Here is a 14096-nt window from a genome sequence, read left to right as displayed (position 1 = left end):
ATGTTGGGTGCATAAATGTTCATAATTGTTATATCCTTTTGCTGATCGTAACTGCAGAACCAGTTCAATACTTTAGCATAGTTCAGCTTTGTCAGTAACAAAATGTAACTAAGCAATGAGTTGTTTTTCAGCTACAACAGACCCCCTGAGGTTGCAGGTCACGTAACCCGAGCATGCCCAGATAAACCAATCATGCCCAATTCATGACCCCAGAGTGGGCTGGAATGAAAAAGTCAACTACAGGTGGAACCTAAGTACTCAGATGAAGGAATGGGGACCAAATTAAGAAGCAAAGAATGCCCTGTTTTGTTGCAATATGGACTTACAAGCCAATGACTCAACAGCACCTCTTTGCATGGCCCAATCAGATCATGCCTCATTGCATTTTCCTCTCTCCCATGGTTACTTTCTGCCTATAAAACCTGCTCCATAGAAATCACAATCGACGTTACAGAGATACAAGATATCATCTATGAATTCTACAAAAATCTTTATGCACACAAACTGGAGAACGTGGAGGAAATGGACAAATTTTTAGAAACACATAGTCCTCCCAGGCTCAACCAGGAAGATATAGAGTACCTGAACAGACAAATATCAAGAACTGAAATCGAAACAGCAATAAAAAACCTTCCCAAAAAGAAAAGCCCTGGTCCAGATGGGTTCACACCTGAATTTTACCATACATACAAAGAAGAACTGGTGCCCATCCTACATAAACTATTCTCCAATATTGAGAAGGATGGAATTCTCCCCAACACGTTCTACCAAGCCAATATAACATTGATACCAAAACCTGGAAAGGACACAACAAAAATAGAGAACTACAGACCAATTTCCCTCATGAATATAGATGCAAAAATTTTCAATAAAATACTAGCAAATCGAATCCAAGTACTTATCAAAAAAGTAATCCACGACGACCAAGTGGGTTTCATCCCAGAGATGCAGGGGTGGTTCAACATACGTAAATCTATAAATGTAATTCACCACATAAATAGAAGCAAAAACAACAACCATATGATACTCTCATTAGATGCAGAAAAAGCATTTGACAAAATTCAACACCCTTTTATGATAAAAACGCTTAACAAAATAGGCATTGATGGAACCTACCTAAAAATGATACAAGCCATATATGACAAACCCACAGCCAACATCATACTGAATGGGGAAATACTGAAAGCACTCCCACTTAGAACTGGAACCAGACAGGGCTGCCCATTGTCTCCATTACTTTTCAACATAGTATTGGAAGTCCTTGCGAGAGCTATCAGGCAAGAGAGCAGAATCAAGGGAGTCCAAATAGGGAAGGAAGAGATCAAACTCTCACTTTTTGCTGATGATATGATGTTATATCTGGAAAACCCCCAGGATTCAACCATGAGACTCCTGGAATTGATTAACGAATATAGCAAAGTCTCAGGCTACAAAATTAATATACACAAATCAGAGGCATTTATATATGCCAATAACAGTCAATCGGAAAACCAAATTAAAGACTCAATACCCTTCAAAATAGCAACAAAGAAAATAAAATATCTAGGTATATATCTAACTAAAGAGGTAAAGGACCTCTATAAGGAAAACTATGAAACACTGAGAAAAGAAATAGCAGAATTGCAAATAGATGGAAAAATATACCATGCTCATGGATCGGAAGAATCAACATTGTTAAAATGTCTATACTACCCAAAGTGATCTACAGATTCAATGCAATCCCTATTAAATTACCAACATCATTCTTTACAGACGTAGAGAAAATAATTATACACTTTGTACGGAATCAAAGAAGACCCCGTATAGCAAAAGCAATTTTAAGCAACAAAAACAAAATGGGAGGTATTAATTTGCCAGACCTCAAACAATACTACAAGGCCGTGGTTCTTAAAACAGCCTGGGGCCGGGCGTGGTGGCTCACGCCTGTAATCCTAGCACTCTGGGAGGCCGAGGTGGGCGGATCGTTTGAGCTCAGGAGTTCGAGACCAGCCTGAGCAAGAGCGAGACCCCATCTCTACTAAAAATAGAAAGAAATTATATGGACAGCTAAAAATATATATAGAAAAAAATTAGCCGGGCATGGTGGTGCATGCCTGTAGTCCCAGCTACTCGGGAGGCTGAGACAGGAGGATCGCTTGAGTTCAGGAGTTTGAGGTTGCTGTGAGCTAGGCTGACGCCACGGCACTCACTCTAGCCTGGGCAACAGAGTGAGACTCTGTCTCAAAAAAAAAAAAAAAAAAAACAGCCTGGTATTGGCACAAGTGCAGGGACACAGACCAGTGGAACACAACAGAAAATCCAAATATAGAACCATCCTCATATAGTCACCTAATTTTTGACAAAGCGGGAAAGAATATACTCTGGGGACAAGAATCCCTATTCAATAAATGGTGCTGGGAGAATTGGTTAGCCACTTGTAGAAGACTGAAACAGGACCCACAGCTTTCACCTCTCACAAAAATCAAATCACGGTGGATAACAGACTTAAACCTTAGGCGTGATACAATCAGAATTCTAGAAGAAAATATAGGAAAGACTCTTACAGACATTGGCCTAGACAAAGAATTTATGAAGAAGACCCCCAAGGCAATCACAGCAGCAACAAAAATAAATGAATGGGACATGATTAAATTAAAAAGCTTCTGCACAGCCAAAGAAACAGTCCAGAGAATAAACAGACCACCTACAGAATGGGAAAAAATTTTTGCATACTACACATCAGATAAAGGACTGATAACAAGAATCTATTTAGAACTCAGGAAAATCAGCAAGAAAAAATCAAGCAACCCTATCAAAAAGTGGGCAAATGACATGAATAGAAACTTCTCAAAAGAAGATATAAGAATGGCTAACAAACATATGAAAAAATGCTCAACATCCCTAATCATCAGAGAAATGCAAATCAAAACCACAATGAGATATCACTTAACCCCAGTGAGAATGGCCTTTATCAAAAAAACCCAAAACAACACATGTTGGCGTGGGTGTGGAGAGACAGGAACACTCATACACTGCTGGTGGGACTGCAAACTAGTGCAACCCCTGTGGAAAGCATTATGGAGGTATCGTAAACAGATTCAAGTAGACCTGCCATTTGACCCAGCAATCCCATTACTGGGCATATACCCAAAGGAAAAAAGGTCATTCTTTAACAAAGACACATGTACCCGAATGTTTATAGCAGCACAATTCACAATAGCAAAGATGTGGAAACAACCCAAATGCCCATCAATACATGATTGGATTAGTAAGCTGTGGTATATGTATACCATGGAATATTACTCAGCTATAAGGAATGATGAAGATATGACATCTCTATGGTTCTCCTGGAGAAAGTTGGAACCCATTATATTAAGTGAAGTATCCCAAGAATGGAAAAACAAGCATCACATATACTCACCAGAAAACTGGTTTCCCTGATCATCACCTAAATACAAATCTGGGAACGACACCAATTGGATATCAGACTGAGGTGGGGAGTGGGGGAGGGGATAGGGGTATGCCTACACAATGAGTGCATTGCGCACCGTTTGGGGAGTGGTAACACTTGAAGGTGCTGACTCGGGAAGGGGGGGCTGGGGAAGGGAGGGATATATACGTACATGATGGGTGCAATGCGCACTACCTGGGGAACAGACACTCCTGGAGCTCTGACTTGGGGGGAAAGGCGGTACAGGAGCAACGTATGTAACCTGCAATTCTGTATCCCCGATAACAAGATGAAATAAAAAAAAAAAAAAACCCTGCTCCTAGACCCCCAGCTTGGAGAAAGAGGTTTTTTTTTGTTTTGAGATGAAGTCTCGCTCTGTCACCTGGGCTAGAGTGCCATGGTGTCCGGCTAGCTCACAGCAACCTCAAACTCCTGGGCTCAAGCGATTCTCCTGCCTTGGTCTCTTAGAGTGCTCGGATTATAAGTGTGAGCCACCGCACCTGACCACAGAGAGATTTGAGTGTCGCTTCTAGTCTCTTTGCCAGTTAACTTGCAATAAAGCTTTTTCTTTTCTTAAGAGCCAATCTTGGCTTCTATGTGCAAAAGGAAGTGAGCCCATGTTCACTAACAATTTTGGCAACCCAGATGGGACTAAATCCTGCCAAAGGCACTGTAGCCCCTTGGCAGGGTGTGGACCTACTTGACTGACCCTGAGTGGTCACCTAGACTAGTTTTTTCTAGAGGTTTGGCTGTGAGGTTCCTGCTTTTCTGCCAAAGTACTTCAAGCTCCTAGGTGCTACTTTCTCTTTTGGGAAAAGAAATTGCTTCTGGTTCAAGATGTCTTTCAGGGCGAGTCTCTTATTAATATGCACTTACACCTTAAATCGTCTTTGATCTCATCATAAGAATTGTGCATTTGAATTGCACCCTAGTTAATAAAAAGCCAGTGTCATAGTATTGGCTTCTATGAGCATCAGGCAGCAAGCCCATTGCTTGGTAACAAATTGACCCCTTTATCATTACATAGTGATATTCTCTGTCTCTTTTTATGGTCTTTGATTAGTAGCCTATTTTATCTAACTTAAGTATAGCTATTCCTGCTCTTTTTTTGTTTCTAATTGCATGGAATATCTTTTTTCACCCTTCCACTTTCAGTTTATGTTTGTCTTTATAAGTGAAGTGGGTTCTTATAGATAGCATATAGTTGGATCTTGTGTCTTTATTCATTCAGCCACTCTTTGCCTTTTAAATGGAGAATTGAGTCCATTTACATTCAGTGCTCTTATTGATAAGTAAGGACTTACTACCGCCATTTTGTTGGTTGTTTTCTGGTTGTTTTGTAACTCCTCTTTTCCTTTCTTCCTTTCTTATTGTCTTCCTTTGTGGTTAAGTGATATTCTCTGGCAGTACATTTTAATCTGTTGCTTTTTATTTTTAGTGAGTCTATTGTTGGTTTTTTGTGCTGCGGCTACTATGAAGCTTACAAAAAATCTTATAGATATAACAAACTATTTTAAAGAGATGACAGCTCATCTTAGATAACAAAGAAAAGAACAGATCCAAACCAAGACAACAAAAATTCTACACTTTAACTCCAATCCCACCTTTTGACTTTTAGTTGTCTCAATTTACACATTTTCATATTACCTATCTCTTAGCAGGTTGCTGTAGATATTACCAGTTTTGCTAGATTTACCTTTGGGGTTTTATACTAGAGTTTTGAGTGGCTTACACACCACAGTTATGTATTTGAGTATTCTGGGTTTGTCTGTGCATTTAATTTTACCAGTGGGTTTTATATAATACCTTCAAATGTTTTCTTCTTACATGTTACTGTTTTTTCTTTCAGATTGAAGAACTCCTTTTGGCATTTCTTGCAAGACATGTCTGGTGGTGGTGAATTCTCTCAGCTTTTGTTTGTCTGGGAAAGAATTTATCTCTCTTTCATAATTAAAGGATAACTTTGTTTGTGGTACAGTATTCTTGGATGGCAGATTTTTTTTTTTCTTTTAGCTCTTTGAAAATGTCATTTCGTTCCCTCATGGCATGTATGGTTTCCCTTGAGAAGTGTGCTGCCTGACAAATTTGAGCTCCTTTGTCTGTTATTTGCCTCTTTTCTCTTGCTGCTTTTAGGAGCTTCTCTTTGTCCCTGACTTTTGAGAGTTTATGTATTAAATGCCTTGGGGAGTCTTCTTTGGGTGAAATCTGTTTGGTATTCTCTGACCTTCCTGTATCTGGATATTTATATCTTTCTCAAGTTTTGGGAAGTTTTCTGTTATTATTTCTTTAATAAGTTTTCTCCCCCTTGCTCTTATTCAACTCCCTGTTGAACACCAATAACTCTTAAATTTGGTTTTTTGAGGTAATGTTGTGTATCTTGTAGGCAGTCTTCATTCTCTACCATTCTTTTTTCTTTCATCTCCTCTGCCTGTGTATTTTCAAATAGCCTGTCTTTGAGATTACTGATTCTTTCCTCTGCTTGATCCATTCTGTTGTTGAGAGCCTCTAATTGATTATCCAGTTCAGCAATGTATTTCTTGGTTTCAAAATTTGTTTGATTTTTTTAATTTTAATCTCTTTCAAATTTCTCTGATAAATTTCTGAATTGCTTTTCCATGTCATCTTGTAGATCACTGAGTTTCCTTAAAACTGCTGTTTCGAATTCTTGATCAGAGAGCTCACATATTGCTGTCTCATTAGAGTCAGTCACTGGTTCCTTGCTATGTTTGTTTGGGGAGGTCGTGGTTCTCTGTTTGCTGATGTTTCTTGTGGATGTATGTCTATGTCTTTGCATTGAAAGATTAATTATTTATTCCAATCCTCTCTGTCTGGCTTGTTTTGGCTTTTATTGAATATATTTGCTTACAGATTCCTTACTGCTACGTCACTGCCTCCTTTTTAGCTCTAGGTGGTGCCTTAATCCCAGGTTCTCCTTGGCCCTAGTAAATGGGAGGTCCCAAAGGGGGTATCCCAACAGTGTGAGAAGGCTGGCTGGGGGTTCATGCCCAGGCAACCTATGGAATGTACCTGCTACAGCACGGTGCTGCTGAACAGCCACTCTGATTTGGTATCTTCTTTGGCTGAGTTACAGAGCAGAATTTCCAGTGCTGGGGATGGTACTCCTGCCTCCCCCTTTGTCTCTGCCTGTCCTAAGGAATATGTCTCCCTTCAGGTACTCACAATGTTTCCTGTGGATTAAGGCAGGGACAGGTCCCTGTCAGGGCACCCAAGATGGTGGGGAAGGTACTTGTCCACTTCAATCTCACTTTTTCCAGTGTAGAAACCATGAGTTGAAGGGAAATTTTCTGCGGGCTTGGTGCCAGGCAGAATGGGGGGAGGGGCACCATTAATGTGGAAGTCCAATTTTATTATTGTCTGCTCGGAGTTTTTTTTCAGTTCTCTATGGCCCTGGAACTGTCTCATCCACATATTTTATCTCTGGAATATTGCTGGTGATAATCTCAGTGATGTATATTTGTTTCTGGTTTTCTGGGGGTGGCGGGGGCGGGGACGGTTAGTGAGGCCAGCTTGTTTCTACACTGTTATTTTGGAACCAGGAGTCCCACATTTATTATGATTATTGATGTGGTTGGGTTTAATTCTGTCATCTGCAGGACTGGAAACTGGAAGTCTGCTGAACTTCTTAGATCTTAGAGTATATTATTTTCATAAATTTTGGAAACTTTTGGCTATTATTTCTTCAAATATTCTTTGTCCCCACCCCCTCCTTTGGAGATTTTATTTACATATATATTAAACCACTTGTAGTTGTTCCACAACTCACTGATGCTCTTTTTGATTTTTAATTTTTTTTCTGTATGCTTCATTTTGGATAATTTCTATTTATGTGACTTCAAGTTCACTAATCATTTCTTTGGCAAAATTTACCATTAATCCAATCCAAACTATTTTTACCTCAGACATTATAGTCTTCATCTATAAAAATATTAGTTGGGTTTTTTTTTTTTTACATTTTCCCTTTTTTACATCTGTTTAACTTTTTTAACATTCAGAATATAATTATAGTAACTTTAATGTTCTTGGTTGCTGATTCTAATATCTGTGCAAGTTCTGGGTTTTTTTTTTTTTTTTTTGATTGGCTGATTTTTCTTTTCATTATGGGTTGTATTTTCCTAAATCTGACCAAGTCTCTACTTCTATTAGTTTGTGGGAAAATACAGGAGTAGATGTGCATGTTAAAAAACAACACAAGGATGCAATCAACAAAATGCAGAATGTGGGAAACTCCATAGGAAAACCCATCCATTTCTTCAACATATAAAGTACAAGGAAATAAAAAGGTTTAAGAGATTTTAACCAAATACAATATGAGGACCTTGTTTGGATCCTGACTTGAAGAAATAAACTACATTAATCACATCTGAGAAAATCAGGAAAATTTAAACACTATCTAAATGTTAAGAAATTATTAATTTAAACAATTTTAATGATTTTGTGGTTGTTTTTAAAAATAGACTTTATCATTTAGAGATGCATAGTTAAATATCTATGAGTGAAATAATATTCTGCATATGATTTGCTCCAAAATAATCCAGGGAGGGAAAGAGAAGGTGAGGGTACAGCTGGAACAAATTGACCATGGGATGATAACTGTTGAAGCAGAGTAGTGGGCACATAGCAGCTCATTATGTTATTCTTTTTATGTTTGCAATGTTTGATTTTTTATAATGAAAAATATGCAGATATTCTCTGACAAGACTTACCCTACTCTCTCCTTGGCCCTAGTGGAATTAATTGTGCTTATGACTGTTCCCCTACCATAATAATAAACACTCATTTACTTCCAAACCTTTCCGCTTTACTTGACCATATGCCCCTTAAGAGCAAAGATTGTATTTTATTTATTTTATATGCTTTGTATTCCTACTACCTACCGCAGAGCCTGGGTGCTCTATAAATTGTGGTGAATTAGCAACTCTTGGGCCCCAATCCACCAAGGTGCTCATGATGGAGAGGCTAACTTCATTGTATTGATCCAAATTTCCAGTCAAGTGTTGTGTCCTTTATACATTCAAGTTATAATGTGTATAAATGTATGGCAAAAAAGCCAAAAGAGTCATAATGTAAAAACTCTGGCGATAAAACTCTTAAGACAAACCAGGAATCCTGGTTGGCAGGGTCTGCAGTACTGAAATCATTTTATGGTTCACTGTGTACTTCACCTTCTTATCAGTATGCATTGCACTGTGACCTTTGCAAAGTCCTGTCCTGCCCCACCTTTTTCACAGGATTGCTCTGTCTTAAATAAGATGTCATATGCCTGTGAAAAGGCTTTTAAAATGGAAAAGCAGTATAAAGTTGAAAGTATAATGGTCTCTTTCTTTTCAAGGCATCAAGGCATCTCACTGAGCACATCATTTTAGCTACCAGGATGGACCTTGGGTGAAATTCTTCAGTAGATAAAGCCTGTTTGGGGTTATTTTACATATTTTATTCTCGACTTGTGCTATATATATGTGTGTATGTACATACACACATATATACATATGTTCATACTCACACACATATGGCACCTAGTATGTGCCTGGTGCTGTGCTAGGTGCCGGTGACACAGTAAGGATAGCCCAGGTGCCCAGGACATAGCCTCACAGCCCTAATCCTTGCCTATTTTTAAGTCTTTATATACCTCCCATTGCCCACCCCTAGATGTTTCTTCCTCATGCTATTCAATCTTCCAATTGATTGACTTATTTATTGTTATTTGTATGCTTATTTATTTATTTATTGAGACAGAGTCTCACTCTGTTGCCCGGGCTAGAGTGCCGTGGCATCAGCCTAGCTCACAGCAACCTCGAACTCCTGGACTGGAGCAATCCTCCTGCCTCAGCCTCTCGAGTAGCTGGGACTACAGGCATGCGCCCCCATGCCTGGCTAATGTTTTCTATATATTTTTAGTTGTCCAGCTAATTTCTTTCTTTTTTTTTTTCTTTTCTTTTTTTTTTTCTTTTCTTTCTTTTCTTTTCTTTTTTTTTTTTTTTCTTTTCTTTTTTTTTTTTTCTTTTTAGTGGAGACGGGGTCTCGCTCTTGCTCAGGCTGGTCTTGAACTCCTGAGCTCAAATGATCAGCCTAACCTCGGCCTCCCAAGTGCTAGGATTACAGGCTAGGATTACAGGCATGAGCCACCGCACCCGGCCCTTATATATTTATTGACTTATCTTTTTAATTAAGAATTTTACAAATAACTCTTAATTGAGGGTTCCTAATTCTGGGGAAATTTCCATTTTACAAATGTATTTTTGGAGAGGGCATGTTAATGGGCCAGCAGCCTTTAAGTTCTTGTGGCAGTTGGAAGGAGGACAATTTTGGGGGGCCCTCCCAGCCTGTGCCTCACAGCTATTGATGAGGTTTTGTTTTCAGATAGACCATTTTACATGATGTTAAATTGGGGGAGTGGTTAAAAGGTGTGTCTCAGAATAATCCATTAAACTGTGCATTAGTTTTATATGCTTTTCTGTATTTGTGCTATATTTTGTTACAGCTAAAAGTAAATTTTTGTTCTTTCAAAATTTACTCAACTTTTTGGACTCGGCGAAATGCGACGCTGGTGCCCGCCGCTGGGAGCATCTGAGTGCCGGGAGAGTGTCAGAGGCGAAAAGGGCAAAATAACTAATGACAATAACAATAAACAACAAAGATAACAACAATAACGATGACAATAACTAATAAATCCGAGCAAGAGACTCGCATCCGTCACATGGTAGTGACCACTACGAATCGCGTCCCCGCGGGGCCGCCTGCAGGGCACTGCACTGCACCAGCTGTGGCTGCAGCGGCTATCGCGGCGCCCTTAGCGGCCCCCTTCCTGCATTGGCCGGCGGGGCGGGGCGGAGCCTGGAGGGCGGGGCCGGGGCGGCCGGGGCGGGGCGCTGAGCCCGCCGCGGAGGGTGGGGAGAGGAGGAGGAGGAGGGGGCCGCGGGCGGCTGGGCGGGGCGCGCTCAGGCCTCCGCTCCTCACAAGCCGCGTTCGTAGCCCTAGAGTCCGCGCCGCGGGGAGCCCTGGAGGCGAGTGCCGCGCGCGAGCCGAGGCAGCAGCCGGAGGAGGAGCCGCGGGCCCCGAGGTAGGCGCGGGGACACACGCCTCGAGGCCCGGAGCCCTATGCTCCAGCGGCCCGGCCTGAGAGGGTGGTGAGGCCGGGGGGCGGCGCGCGGAGGCCGGGGCGGGCGGGGCCGGGGCCTGGGGGCGGGGACCGGCCTGGCCGGAGGGGCCGCGCGGAGCGGACAGGGCTGTGGAAGTCGGGATTCTAGGCGGTGCGGCCGCCTCTGCACGCCCAGCTCAGTCTCGGGGCACGGTGGCCCGGGAAGTGTGGAAAACGCCTGCCCTGAGGCGCCCGCGGAGGAGGCAAAGCAGGGGGCGGCCTGGGCCCTCCCACTTTTCGGGGCTCCTAGGCCAGTTCGCCCGTACAGCCCTCGGGAACTTGTTAACAGGAAAGCTTGGCAGAGAAACAAATGCCAACGTTTTGGAAGAACTGAGAGTCACGTCGTTAGGCGCTGAGGCTTCATTTTCCTTCCCCGCCCCCTGCCCGGCCTCGGCCCGACTTGGCCAAAGAAGGATGTGTCACCACGAGCTCTGGGCTACGGGCGGGATCCCCGGCCCGGCTGGGAGCAGGGGTACCTGAAACAAAGGTGAACGGAGGCCGGGCGACCCCGGCCCTGCTCCGCGGCCGCGCTCGGAATGCCTCGCTGGGTCTCACTCCCGCGCCGAGCCGGCCGCCGCCTCGGAGGGGCGTTCTCCTGGGGGACCTCTCGATGGAAACCAGCTGGCGGAGCTTGGAGTTGGTGTTGCATCCGAACTCTGTTGTGCTCACATTATTCCCAATCCTCCCACTCTGGTAAAGCTTAAGGAAATTTTATCCAGTCTTAGTGGTCAGCAAATGTAGGGGAAGACAGATTGCCGTTTGTAAATTATTAGGTATTTTCTTATTAGGAAATGGTCTGAGAACACAAAATAAATTCTTAACACGTAAGCAAAAAAAGAGTGATTTGTAATGCCTTCCAAAATCTGAGGAAGTGTTCCTCCTCAAATCTTCATTTGTGTACAAAACATCCCCCACACCTTTGGTGCCAGGCATTTTTCTTTGTTCTTTAGTCTCAGGCCTCAGTTTCTTGTAAACAGAGCACCCAGCGCTGAGACCCTAAGGATTGCCATACTAGGTCAGAAGATGGATGTCCAGTTCAGTAAGCTCAGGCTTGTGTTGTAGTAAAACAGGTTTTTTTCCCTGGGTGATACCGTTAAAAATTATCTGTTTCCTTTAATAGTATACACGACTTTTTCTGAAAGCCTTTTAAAAAATCTATAAACCACTCCTAATTTACACACACAATTTATTCACATTTATTGCATCCAAATGGCTCTTCTGTCATCTCTGGCACAAAAACTTACAGCATGAGATACTTGTGGAAAAAGCTTGGATCTTTTCTACAGTCTAGGAGCTTAGAAATAGAGCAAAGAAACAGGTAAAAAGGTTTTAAAAAAATAGAAAGCTTTGGAGAAGTCTTTACTAGGGCCAACCTGGCTGCTGAGTTAAAAAATAGCTTTATCCACTAACAACCTGAACATTAAGCAGTGAAAGATTTATTTGTACTCATAAGTATTTGCATATTTTAAAATGCAGCTTAACATTCTGGAAAGTGAAAGGGCTGAATTAATTTGGCCTTTATTTAAAGGATTTGTCCTGTAAAATTTGGATTCAATCAAAAAGCCACACTCGAGGATCCAGAAGGCCACAGGTTACCCACCCCTGTGAGCTACTCTGAGAGAATGGAAGTTTTGTTTCAGCAAGAATGGAATAAAGGAGATGAGTAATTTTGGAGTATGAGTTACTTGAAAGGGGACACCTGTTCAAACCATAACTTTGCTTTTAAACTCGTTTGAGACTCCTCATTACCTCTGACAAACATAGTCCCTACTGATCTGGCTTCTGTCCCTTTTCAACACAACACGGAGCTGAAGCTTTACTTCCTTTCTGAAGCTTCTCTTCACATACCCGCTGTCTGCCAAAAAGAAAACATTTTTAAAAAATCTCCAGCCCTGGGAGTATAATTGACTGCCTTCTGAGTATGGCCATCCTCTAAGTTAGGGTTTCTCATCTATAGTACTATTGACATTTTAGACCAGGTAATTCTTTGTTATAGGGGGCTATCCTGTACAGTATAGGATGTTTAGCAGTATTCCTGACCTCTACTTACTAGATACCAGTAGCGTGCCACACACAGTTGTGAAAATCAAAAATGCTTTCAGACATTGCCAGATGTCCCCTAGGAGAGCCAAATTTACCCCCAGTTGAAAACGACTATTGTAAATGGACTGCTGCCTTAACACAAATGATACAGCATTGTCCTCATTTGCTTATGCATTTATTATATTAAGCTTGAGGGCAGGAGCAGTCATTTATTTAACAAATATATGAAGCCCTACTTTGCCAGCTGGATGTTAGGTTAGGTCTCGAATACAGAGCTAAAAGCAAATCTGCAAACTTTGACTTTAAAGAGGGTGGCAGATGTATACATGTATAATCATACAATTATCTCATTACAGTTGTGTTAAATTCTGGGAGGAGAGAAGTGCAGGCTGCTCTGAGTACATGAAACACAGGTTCTCACCTAGTTTGGAAGCTGGGGAAAGTTTCCTTGGGGAAGTGACATTTGAGGTAGACTCAGAAGGATAAGCAGGAGTTACTAGGTGAATCTTGGGATAATATTCCAGAAAGAAGGAACAGGTGTAAAGGGTCTAATGCAGAAAGGAACACGACCATTTCTGGGAAACCCAGAAGCCAGGGTGGCAGGAGCAGGGGATATGATGATACAAAATTAAGCTGGAAAAGTAAGCAGAGGCTATCCACTAACAGTGGTTCTCAATCCAGCCTGCTCACCATAATCACCGGAGGAACTTAAAACAATAGCGGTGCTTCGGCCTCCACGCCCATTAAATCAGAATGTCTTTGGTGGGTTCCACTCTCTCCCCCAGACACCATTTTCTCTATGCCTTCCAAAAGGATAGCCACTGATGGGAGTTTTGTATATTATTGTAGATTTTTTGAGCATATTCAAATAAATGCATATTCTTTCCTCCTGTTAGTTACACAAATGGTAGTATACTGTACAGTCTGTTCTCTTAACAATATCTTGGGGGATCTTTCCATTTCAATAAATAGTTTCCTTATTCTTTTGAATGACTGTATAATGTTTCACTGTATGGATTTACCATAGATTGTTTAACCACTTTCCTACTGGTGGACATTTAGATTGTTTCCAATAATTTACCATAAACAGTACTATGAATATGCCAGTTCACATGTGTTTAAATATATTTGTAGGATAAATTCCTAGAAGTGAAATTGTTGGGTCAAATATATACATATACACACACTACATTTAGGTAGTGTGTGTATATGTATATATTTGTAAATACTTGTGATTGTAAAAGATCACTCTGGTCATATTGGAGAGAATGGTTTGGAAGGAAATGAGTGAATGTGGGAAGCAACTGACCCTAATTAAGGTTACTGTGGATAACTAGGAGAGAAAATGTGGTAGCTGGGACCAACGCAATAGTGGAGATGGAGAGATGTATACATGAGATAATATTTAGGAGGCATAATTAATAGGATTTGGTGGTTAATATGGTACAAAAGTTGAGAGGGAGAAGT

This window comes from Eulemur rufifrons, chromosome 7 (assembly GCF_041146395.1).
Source record: "Eulemur rufifrons isolate Redbay chromosome 7, OSU_ERuf_1, whole genome shotgun sequence".
NCBI classification, from domain to species: domain Eukaryota; kingdom Metazoa; phylum Chordata; class Mammalia; order Primates; family Lemuridae; genus Eulemur; species Eulemur rufifrons.
Note: the sequence above shows the minus strand (reverse complement) of the source record.